The following is an 11,930-nucleotide window of genomic DNA, read 5'->3' as shown; positions in this document are numbered from 1 at the left end:
TTTATGGAAAATGCAGTATAAGCCATCATTTCCCATTTTCCCTTTCTGATATAAAAATATCATTTATTTCAGGGGAAGGAATTATTCCCATGTTCACAATTTGCCAGTGTGGTTAACAACAGATTAGAAAGCATCTTTGCAAAAATCTGTCAGTACAAAAGCATGCAGCTTCCCAGTGGATGAATGGACAAATAAAATTGGATGACATATACAATGAAATATTAGCCTGAAAAGGAAGATGATTCTGACATATGCTGTAACATGAATGAATCTTGAGGATTCACTTACACTAAGTGAAATAAGCAAGCCAAAATGGAAAATACTGTATGATTTCACTTACAAGAGGTATGTAAAGAAGTTAAAGTCTTTAAAACAGAAGCCAGAAAGATGACTGACAGGGGCTAGCAGAAAGGAAGTCATTTAACGGGTATAATCTGGACATCTATCGTATGACAATGTGATTATGCTTACACACTGTTGAACTTTAAAAATGGTTAAGATAGTCAATTTTATGTTATATGTTTGGTGTTGTTGCTGTTTAGTTGCTAAGTCATGTCCAACTCTTTGTGACCCCATGGACTGTAGCCCACCAGGCTCCTCTGTCCATGGGATTTCCCAGGCAAGAATACTGGAGTGGGTTGCCATTTCCTTCTCCAGCAGATCTTCCCAAACCAAGGATGGAACATAAGAATTGTTTGGCCAGCTAAATCCCTCAGATGACTCAATTAAGTTAGAAAATCAGTCTACAGGACATGTTCTATTTTTTTTTTTCCTCCTGGGCTTTGCCCTCATTGTTTCCTTGGTGGTTGGATTTATCTCATCTCAGTGTCAGCAAAAGTGTTACTTTGATAATTTGGATGAAAAGAGAGGAAAAAACATTTTCCTCTTTTTGCATCATTTGGAGGTGAAAGGTTAACAAATTAGAGCAATAAGGGAGATGTGTGGATAAGAATTCCTGAACACATTAGGGAAAACAGATGTGACTCAGCATCTTAGAAGGGAACACAAGAAATAAAACTGGCCGGTGTTCCTTGTGAATCTGCAGAATTTACTTATGTATGTCATTTTTACACTGAAAAGCCAGACGAATATTTAACTTCTAAATGAGAGGAAAAATGAGTTTTCCTGGTGGTCTAGCAGTTGAGAATCTACCTGTCAATGCAGGTGACATGGGTTCAATCCCTGGTCCAGGAAGATTCCACATGCTGCAGAGCAACTAAGCCCAGATGCCACAATTCCTAAGCCTGTGCGCCTCTCAAGCTCTCACACAGCAAAAAAATCCCAGCGCAGCCAAAAAAATAAATAAATAAAACGTAAATAGGGGAAAGAAAAGATGGGAAAAAAGTCAGACTCCAAGTATAAGCACTATTTGAAGCAATGATGAAATGTTAATTTCAATTAATGAATAAGTAATTATTGAAATTTTAATAGATGAATATGTTGTTTCCCTAAATGCTGTTTTTAACATGATTCTTATGGTCTCCTTTTAGTAAATCGTTCTGCAGACAATTCCCATCTGAAATTTTTCTCCAAGAGATAATTTCAGTCCCCAGAAATAATTCAATTTTGATAGTTTTTGCAACCCAAAACTGGGAGATTTCTTGGCAAGCACCGTAATTTCAAGAAGTGGTTTTGCTTTTGCAAGAATACAATGGCATAAAAGTAGGCCCTGAGTCATAAATGGCTGGCAATTTGGGTACTTTTATGTAAAGTATTTGGGGGCGGTACATAAAATGATCAATATAAAATATTTCAATTCCAGTCCTAAGGTGCTATTGACTAGGCAAAATAGGGAAATGAGAGTCTGTGGTGTATTCATTCATTGGGCGAATATGACCCAAGTCTTTTAGATGCTAGGCAGTATTTTGAATTTGATTTGGATAGATGAGCAATCAACATATTTGATTGAAAATACAATGAAGGTTTTGTTTCCAATATATTTTTTTTTTGCTATGAATTACCTAGATAATTGCCTAAGCTTTTGTATTATCTTTGCATGTAGAATGAAGCAGAGAGCCTGAATCTCACCCTGGAATTAAACTCCAAAACACTAAGAAGCAAGAGGGCACTGTTACTGGTTGCTAATGTCACAGCATCTTCCCCCGCGAGAGGGTTTTCTTGGGCATCACTTATGTTTCTATCCCACCGTCTCAGGAGCCCTCTTTGTGTGCTCTCTGTGCACTGAGCTCCCTGCAGATTCTGGAAGTGATTATACCATCAGTAGTCTGTTCATCCTGTCCTTCATTTGGACAGAGGAAGCACTCTACCTTTTAGAATTCAATATCCATTCCTAGCTTTCCTACTTAAAAGTTCCAATAAACATGGTCATTATCATCCCCATATTTTTCTTTAAACAAATATCCCTGGGATGCTAGTAAAATTCCAAAAGTCATGGAAAAAATACTGGAATGAGGCCACCAGGGATCGGATGAAGGACAAAGATCTGTCCAGTGTGGGAAAAGTTAAACCATTGCATGGTCAATAAACAAAGACGACCAAGGGGAAGTCAACTGACCTGCCATGTTGGGGGAATGAAAGAGACAAACACACTGTTTTCCAGAAACAGGAAGCAATGTCCATAAAGAAAGAGATGTTTCCCATTCTGTTCCATCAGTAATAAAATCTCTTGCATGAGTTGTAATCAGTCTGCAACTTTATTCACGTGATGCGTCAGCCTTTGTTATATCTCTTTCTTTTCCTCTGCCTGGGAAGACTTTATCATTCCATTGGGAAAGCAGAGGGGAAAAGAGATCTGCTTGGTACTATTTAAGCTTTTAAAGAATATTTGCTTTATTTTTCTTTTCCTACAGCCCACAGCCAATTGCTACTCCTCCCCTTTGAAAGAAACTCTGGCTGTACCTGCTCTTTCATCTCTTGTGTGGAAAAATGTCTATCAACCGGAATCCCTGAGTCTTAATTTTCAAGGATTTTAGTTGTAAGCCATTCAAGGCATGAGCTAAGGTTTCAGGCAAGGTAACTTTAGTAGCTGAGTCTGATTTCTACCCACACCTTCTCCCCTCCAGAACTATATGGGTAACTTTCTGTGAGTGGATAAGCTCCTTAGCTAAGATGTAAACTTATGTTTCCTGCTGATAAACTTTGCTGGAGACTCACAATTAAAAAAAAAAGAAAGAAAGAAAGAAAAGACAAGAAAGAGAGAAAGAAAGAGAGGAAGAAAGACAAGAAGAAACTGAATCCAGAGGCTTACAAAGGGATTAGAAAAGTCCAGATGGAAAATTTTATGGGAGCTGGAGAAAATGTATAAGTGAAATATCAGTATCATAAAATAACAGGAAATAGTGTAATCTACCTGATGGAGAAAATTGTCACTTTAAAAAAACTATACTAATTTCCTTCAAAATTGCTCTTGCTTTTGAGCCAATAAAGTACAGCTAGGCTGACCATGGGCCTTTCTTCTGCCAAACTCATATTTGCCAATAGAACCTCTGTGTATTTACAACTGAAACTTTTCCATTCTATTTTTTTTTTCTAATTAAAATAAAGCCACCCAGAGGCAGACAGAAATCATGCAATAAGGAAAGAAAATTACTAATGATCTGGCTGAATTATGATCCAGAAGTTTAGAGGAAAATCAGAGTGAGTGTTAGGGAAATGGACTCAAAGCAAATTTGGGGTCAACCAGAAGAAAGGTATGTGGGGGAGATCCTGGGTTTTCCTTTAATAAGTAATAATAATAATGCAATTTGTCTTAAGTATGTGCATGGTGGAAGATAGATCAGCAGATGAATGCCTATGGCATTTACTCTGGGGAAATGTGATACAGTTGCAATTCCCCTCCCACCCCCCCTACCCCCAAACCTCTAGGTTGTATTTCATGACTTAGTAAGCTGTTGCTAAGCAGATGAGGAAAAATACATTTGGTTGCTTAGACAGGGTATTATCGGGATTAATTTCCTGTTCTCCATCCACATTATTTTGATTGGGATAATTATGGTATTTCCAAAGGTAATAGTTTGAGTTGGTTTCATGACCCATGATCCACACATACACAAACTTCCTGTTCAACAACACAAAATTTTGGATGAGTGTACCAAGAAATGAGAAGATGAACTAGAGCTGTAAGTATGCTTCCAAGTAGAAAGTGATAAATGTCATAAGAGATAAGCAAATAAAACTTTTTTGGAATTCAAAGGATGGAAGATGACTTAGGGATGATTGGAGCCCAAGAAAGTCTTCTTAGAGGGATAGTGTTTACACTACACATTTAAGGTTTGGTTAGGATTGAGCCCTGATCTTGATCCTGAATGTGTTTGCATGAATTTTAAATAAGGCTCTGTATCTTTACTTATTTTTCTCATTTGACAGATGTTGTGCTGGAAGTGTTCTCGGTTTGGGGGTAGAGTGGTGAATTTGTCAAATATTCCTCTTGGAGCAGATATTCTGATGGGATGGGGGTGGTTGTATTTGAATACTTTATTTTCTTTGAACATGTGTTCTTTGAACCACTGGTACTTGCTCCAAGTTGAGAAAATTTATCTTCCCAACTAATCAGCTTGTGCCTATTGGAAAACTGTAGACAGGTGTTAACAAAAATACTGAATAAAGGTTTAAGTATGCATACATAAAACTTCAAACAAAAGTTTGAATTATTAAGCATTTCCAAAGGAAATAATTTGAAAAGTCATATAGATTGTACACACGTTGGCAAAAAGTTGAGAAGAAAGGAAGATAACAATGGTTCAGAGGACCAAGGACAGTGGGATTATAGTGAAAAGGCACCCAAGAAAGGAGAGTTGAGAAATTATGTGATGTGATGGGTTACTTCATGGCCACTGCTTCCCTATAAGTTGCAAAGATACGTAACTTTCCTGACAAAGGTCCATATAGTCAAAGCTATGGATTTTCCAGTAGACATGTATAGATGGGAGAGTTGGACCACAAAGAAGACTGAACGTCTAAGAATTGATGCTTTTGAACTGTGTCATTGGAGAAGACTCTTGAGAGTCCCTTGGACTACAAGGAGATCAAATGAGTCAATCCTAAAGGAAATCAATCCTGAATATTCATTAGAAGGACTGATGATGAAGGTGAAGCTCCAAAACTTTGACCACCTGATTCGAAGACCCAACTCATCAGAAAAACCCTGATGCTGGAAAAGATTGAAGATAGGAGGAGAAGGGGACAACAGAGGATGAGATAGTTGGATGGCATCACTGACTCAATGGACATGAGTTCGAGCAAGCTCCAGGAGATGGCGAAGGACAGGGAAGCTAGGCATCCTGCAGTCCATGGGGTCGGACACAACTGAGTGACTGAACAACAACAAGGTTATTTAACAAGTGTGAGATCACTCACCTCCTCGGGAAGACATTTCTGCTGGGTTTGCAAAGAGAACCATACCTAAGAGCAGTCTATAGAGAGGAGAATGAAGAGAGAAATTATGTGTTGAATTTCCTCTGGTCTCTTGTTTCCATTGGTCAAGGTTCAACCTCTGGGGAGTTAATTTTCATGAAATTCTAGGCTCTAACATCTGCCTCCTTGTAGCCTCTCAGGAAGCCAGATCTCATGCTCTGTAAAGTGGTAACCCGATCAAGTTAGGAAGAAGAGGGACCTCATGGTGCAGCTGGGACACTAAGAAAGAATGAGAAAGCACTGGAGGGACTCTGAGAAGACCTACAAGTTTTGTGTTCAGTACACCAGTCAAAAGACATTAATAAAAGTCCATATCCAAGCTTTCACCCCTCCTGTTTGAGTCTTGACTTTTCCAGTACATCCCCCTCCAAACATAATGAAGCCATGCCAGTGAAGCACTGTATCTATATATTTCCCCACTAAATGAATTCTTTATGTATGTTTTTTGTTTCCCTAACTAGATCTTCATAACATCCACAGAAATGAAGTCTGATTTATTTCTCCATTTCCAATCCTCAGTAAGAGGTCCTGACACACAGAACATTCCTTCAAAAATACCAGAAAAGAGGGTAGATGGAAAAAAAGAAAGAAGCAGGAAGTTAGTTTGAGTGACTGAAAATATTTAGCATTTTACTTACCTTTCTTTCCATCAAATGTGAAAAACATCAAGCTGTTCAGTAATTACTTGGTACTTTATAAAACAGCGTTCCCATAGGGATGGGCAGACAGTATAGAGGAAAAAGGCATGTGGATTTGGGAAATTCTCCAGGGGATTATGATATGACCTCCCTTTTCTTTACAGAGATGAGAACCAGTAGAACTTCCCAACTCGCTCCCAAAAGATTTTGACTGACATTCCTGGCAAAGAGAATAGCATTTCCAGAGGCATAAATGTGAGAAAGTACAGCCTTTGGGGAGAACTTCAGATAGATTTGCTTGCCTAGCTCTTTATCACTTTTTACTCCTGAACACTTAGTTACGTTTATTAGATTGACTCTGCTAGACAAGGCAGAAAACTTTTGCTGGCTGCATCTAGATTTTTATGTCACCTGGAATTTCTTGATAGTGGTTGGGTGCACTTCCATCATAAGACAAATGAAGGAGGTCAGATAAGTCTCCCCCACTTCCTCTCCCCTCACCCCACATAATTTTAGAAAGACAGTATTTTTAAAAGAAGCTATTAGTTCCTGGAACTAATAAATGGAAAGGGGAGTTGGAAAACCATAAATGACTTGACAAAAATATAGACTGCACCAATGCTAGAGTGGGGCTTACTTTTACATCACAGTCAGTGGGCTTTCTTCCCTGACCTAGTTAGTGTTTTCAGCTTTTGGGGGATTAAACATAGCTCAGAAAGATGTTGCTACAAAACAAAATGGAAAACATTGGGCCCAGTTTAACTTGATTTCTCTGGATCAGGGTGGGTCACTGTTACCCTGAAATAGCATGTGAACAGCATAATTTTCTCAAAGTCTTTGTACCATATTAAATTACCAAAATAAATAGCAGCTATATTTTATCTGCAGTATCAGCAAGATCATATAACACAACGTAGGCTGGTATCACTTAACAAACTGGGCTTAAAGAAATAAAAACACAAAAAACCCATAGTGGAATATTGGAAAGAGTCGGGCGTTAATGCATACCACAGCATGTCTAGCTTATTACCGTATTATGATGAATTAAAGCTTTAGATCTGACTAATTGATTCAGAATCCCTGTGCTCTGCAATGTGATGCCTGCTCATATAAACCAAATTTGAAGGTAGATTTCTACAGCTGAATGCGGCCAAGAGGGCTGCCCTTGTGGAATGATTATACTCCTTTGGGTTGGCATAAGATGTGCTCTGGGTCTTCTTTGTTTAGAACTTGAAGACTATTGGAAGACACTGGTGTTACTTTACCAGGTGAACCAAAAGGAGAAAGGAAAGGAAACATATTAAATAAAAGATGGCAATGTTTTATGATTTTGATCTTATTGTCTGTAGATTTCAAATATAACCAGCCTTCCATAACTAGAAATGTTGAGCTCTCTATTAGGGACACATCTAATTCAATGAAAAAGCTATAGATTAGTTTAATGAGAAATAGTTTTATTACTTTTAAGGACATATGTTACTTAAATTAAGTCAGTGAAGTTCTTCCCAATTCTAGCACGTTTGTTAGCTAGACAATTCTTTTAATTTCTGGTATTCTATTACTAAACTGTTTATGCTTCTAAAAATGCCTTATTTTAAAGTTTAACACCCCCAGTAATCTTGTTTATAATGTAATATAAACATATTCAAATTTAAGGAGATGAAAATCTAAAGAAATTTGAGTTTTTGTATTTAGATAAGAGTGAAAAAAAAAAAACACAAAAAAACTCAAAACCCAAACTACCATATTCTCTTCATTAGATGATATAAAAATGGTCTTTTAAAAGATATTTTAATTACTATTTACATGGTAGTTGCTATTAAATAAGTAGATAGTAATATATTTATTTTAAAGAAATTACTATGAGCCTATGTTCACAGAAGCAAAGAATCTTTGAGCTTAAAGAGATACTCAGAGTCAACTAGTTAACCCAGTACAGAAACTACAACTTCCTGGTACCTGACTATTTATACTCTTAAACTCCTTTAGTGGCGGGATCCTACTACGTGGAACAATCATGCCCATCTTTGGATAGTTGAGACAGTTAAAAAGTTCTCTCTTAAGATGAGCTCAAGTCTGCCGACCTGAACTTTCCATCTACTTGCCCTACTTTTTCCTTTTGGAAAAATATAAACTAAACATGATTCCTTTTCTATATTCTAATGATTCAAATATTTGAAGACAGCTCTCACATTCCCCTTGCATTTTTTTCATTTTCCTTTTCATGCAGTCTGCTGTCAAGCCAAGTTTCCCCATTTTATGATTACATTATTAAGTCTTGGAGAAACAAATGTAGAACTTTATATTTTTCAAATTTCATTTTGTCAGAGGGCATACAAACAGCTGATAAAATGCAAGAAATAATTCAATCTCACATGTCATACAAAAAGTAAGTTAAAACAATTGAGATACCAGCTGTGACTTATACACGGGCAAAGATTAACAAAAAATGAAACAAAGGATTTCGGCCAAGGAGAAAACTAGGAACCCGTATGTACCACTGATGGGAAAATAAATTGATACAGAGTTTTTGAAAGGCAAGTTAGCTATATATATGTCAGCAATCACATTTTGAGAATTTTCTCAAAGAATTAATGGTTTGGGCACTTAGTTGTAAGAGTGTTCGTGGCAACAATGTCCAAAATAACAAAATTGAAAACAATCTTATAATGGTTAAATAAATTATAGAATGCCTGCTGTGGTATTGGAAAATGATATTTCAGAAGAATATTTAATGATGTGGTGTTAACTGGAAAAAATAGATTATACAACAGTATTTGCTGAGTTATCCCTATTCTCTAAAAAAATAAGTGCATACATGCTTGTCTCTCTATACATATACACATTTACATAAAACTAGAGAGATAGGGAGGTATAACAGAAACAACAAAAGGATTTACATCAAAATGAAGACAATGGTCATTTAAATGAAGCCCTTTTTTTTCTTTCTTGGTTTTATGTAATCATTTTGCATCATCTTTGCAGATCATTGTGAACCATTTTTCTGGCACTTACTCTATTAACTTCTCCTACACACTTTCAGCATTATATCATCTTCAAACGCAAAAAACATACTGCCTTTGATTCTATCTAAATTGTTTTGTGAAAGGTACAAGACAGGTAGGGTCCATGACAGAGTAAGCTTTGTTTTTTGCCATTAGGATCACATTGTCAGGGCGTAACAGTTTGTGTGCCGATGGCAAAGACAAAAGTTCTCTAATTCAATCATGTATTTTCGGATCAAACATTTTTAAAGACCCAGAATATATCAAGCCTGTGCTAGATATTGAACTTCATGATTATCCTTAAATCAACATCTTGTTTTACTTTAAAGATATTTAAATCTCAGCCAGGGACTCTTCACCTATTCATTCAGCAAATGTAAGCTCAATAGTATAATTGTAAGATGAGTAAATTTGACTCAACGGTGGATGGTGGTGAATTAGCTAATCTGGTGGGTGTTGGGGAAATCAGACATGGCTCCTGCCCTAATGGAGTTTACAGCCGCGTATGTTAAGGTCAGTGCTGGGGAGGTAGCATGTGGAATTTTTAGTTCTTAAAATATACCAAGCACCGATGAACCTATTTTCAAGGCAGGAATAGAGACACAGACAGAGAGAATAGACTTGTGGCCACAGCAGGGGAAGGAGAGGGTGGGATGAATTGAGAGAGTAGCATTGAAACATGTACATTACCACTTGTAAAATAGATGGCTAGTGTGAAGTTGTTGTATAACACAGGGAGCTCAGCCCAGGGCTCTGTGAGGACCTAGAGAGGTGGGATGGAGTGGGAAGGTAGGAGGGAAGATCAAGAGGGAGGGAACACATGTATACCTATGGCTGAGTCACACTGTTGTATGGCAGAAACCAACACAACATTGTAAAGAAATTATCCTCTAATTGAAAAAAAAAAAAGACATACTAAGCACTGTGTTAAGTGTTTTTTACACATTTCACTTCCTGTCCATCTCCACTTTAGAGATGCGGGTGGTGGTAGCCATTGGGATTTAGTGACTTTCTAGTCCAGGAAGGCTTTGATGAGTGATGTGATGGGATAAGGAAAGCTGATCTTTTCTGAAGCCTAGGAGAGCTTTCCTGGGGAACTGAGACCTGAGTAACTTAACACATAGGGGAAGAAAGAGAAGAGCATTTCATGCAGAGGTTAGAGCATGGCACCAGCGGTGGGAGGGACCGAGAGGAAGCCAGGACTGATGGAGTTCGGAGTAGAGAAAGAGGCCAATGCCACATGATGCAGTATCTTTGTGGACCATGTTAAAGAGTTTATCTAAAAGCTTTAAGAGTCGTTAATTAGACTTACAAAGATTTGAGGCCAAGAGATATTTGAATCACGAAAACATGAAATCATTCTGGCTGTAATATGGAAAATGTTTTGAAGGGACACAAAAGTTGTTATTCAGAGACCAACTAGAAGGCTATTGAAGGAGTTAAGGCAAGAACCTAGGATAATGGCAGAGGAGGGAAGGAACAGTAAACAGAAAGAATTGAGTAGCAGTATTCCTAGACTTGGGCAAAGGATCCCTGCCCTAGTCCCCTCATTTCATAGGCCTAATTCTGTCCTGTTTCTGTGTTCCTCCCCCTGAGGAACCCACCCGGAGCCCACGCCCACCCTCTTCTAGACCACACTTTGGTATACAGAGCCCTGGAATCCTTGGCCCAAATGACCCCGTGTCTGCTTCCAGGGCCTGTGCTACCCTCTTTCCTGTGCATCCCCCCAACTCCCAAGTGTGTGCAGAGCATACAGGGTAGGTGGGCCTGGGCTTAAGGGTGGCCAAGGGGCAGCCATGTGCAGGGATGAAAAGAAAGCTTGTGGAGCTTAGACCTGAAACCTGGGTGCCCATGTGTGTGTCCACAAGGTTCTTAAAGCTGGGATGAGATGCCAAAGGGTATGCAAGCCAGCTCTTCTTGAGTCATTAATTAAGGACAAGGAATGCCAAGGAGATGAGGACTTTTCATTTGAACCCGTCTCTCTGGGTCACTGTGGAAGTATGTTTGTCAAGGTAGGAGAATAGAGCTATTTTCTCTAATGGCTTGTTCATTTTATTCAGAGCTTTTAAATATTTAAATATAGAGTATGGGGCTCTTCCCGTGGACTCTGCAAATGTCAGGGGAAAACCTATATTTGAGAGTCACGTAGGGGATTAAACAACAGGATCTAGTGATTGAACATGGATGCCCAAGTAGAAGGAACTCTTTATAACTGTTAGGTTTTGCTCTTAAGGAGGTGGATGGTGATAATGTTTCCTGGGATGGGGAAGGCTAGAATTTGAAGGAAAGACTGAGAATTCAGTTTTTGAGATTTTGGTGTCTGAAAAATCTAGGAGCTGACTGGCTCAATCCCCCAGCATCGAAAGAGACAGAGGGCTCCAGTAGCTTTCTTCTTGGTTAGGATGAACAGATGTGGTATGCCATGGGGAAGGAGAAAGATGAAACCCATGGAGGCTGAATCCACTCATCCTCTGTTGAGTGGTACAACACTGGGTGACAATAAGACTAGTCCAAGTCAGGGGCAGTGGTACCTGTGTATAAGCAGTGGGTCTCCTGGGTCTTCACTCTACAACTATTGGGGCTTTTATGCTAATGCCTGTCCATCATTTTGGCCAATGGAAACTAAAACGTTAGCCTTTCCTTGAGCTTGCATTCCATACACAAAGCCTCACTGAGAATAATGATGGTGGTGATGATGACGGTGATGATCAAGATGTAGTAGAAGCCCCAGTGGCTCAGTGGTAAAAAAAAAAAAAAAATCTGCCTGCAGTGCAGGAGCTACGAGAGACAAGTGTTCAATTCCTTAGTTGGGAAGATCCTCTGGAGGAGGAAATGGCAACTCATTCCAGTGTTCTTTCCCGGAGAATTCCCCAGACAGAGGAGCCTGGCAAACTACAGTCTACAGTCCACGGGA

This window comes from Giraffa tippelskirchi, chromosome 5, assembly GCF_054371585.1.
Source record: "Giraffa tippelskirchi isolate mGirTip1 chromosome 5, T2T-mGirTip1v1.2.pri, whole genome shotgun sequence".
Taxonomy (NCBI): domain Eukaryota; kingdom Metazoa; phylum Chordata; class Mammalia; order Artiodactyla; family Giraffidae; genus Giraffa; species Giraffa tippelskirchi.
This window is presented reverse-complemented; position numbering follows the sequence as displayed.